Raw genomic sequence first — 273 nt, 5'->3', positions numbered from 1 at the left:
CTGAGCAGGACGGCCAGCGGGCGGCAGGCCTGAGTGGTGGGTGATGGCCTGCAGGCCTGGAACAGAACGGGCTGGAGGCCCAAGTGGAGTGGGACAGACAGCAGGCTTGAGGCCCAGGTGGAGGGAGATGGACATTGGCTTGGAGGCCCGAGCGGGGCAGGACGGACAGTGCGCTGGAGACCCGAGTGGGATGGGTCTGACAGTGCGCTGGAGGCCCGAGCGGGATGGGTCAGACAGTGGGCTGGAGGCCCGAGCGGGGCGGGTCAGACAGTG

At 68.9% G+C, this 273-nt stretch overlaps 1 protein-coding gene across 1 annotated transcript in view; it reads right to left on the bottom strand.

The window, feature by feature from the left end:
- LOC109938457 (transmembrane channel-like protein 7) overlaps positions 1-273 on the bottom strand; it is a 103,778-nt gene that overhangs the window by 49,398 nt on the left and 54,107 nt on the right. The window lies entirely within an intron of this gene.

This window comes from Rhincodon typus, chromosome 21 (assembly GCF_021869965.1).
Source record: "Rhincodon typus isolate 14 chromosome 21, sRhiTyp1.1, whole genome shotgun sequence".
Lineage (NCBI taxonomy): Eukaryota > Metazoa > Chordata > Chondrichthyes > Orectolobiformes > Rhincodontidae > Rhincodon > Rhincodon typus.
The sequence above is the reverse complement of the archived record's forward strand: the minus strand, read 5'-3'. Positions and strand labels throughout refer to the sequence as shown.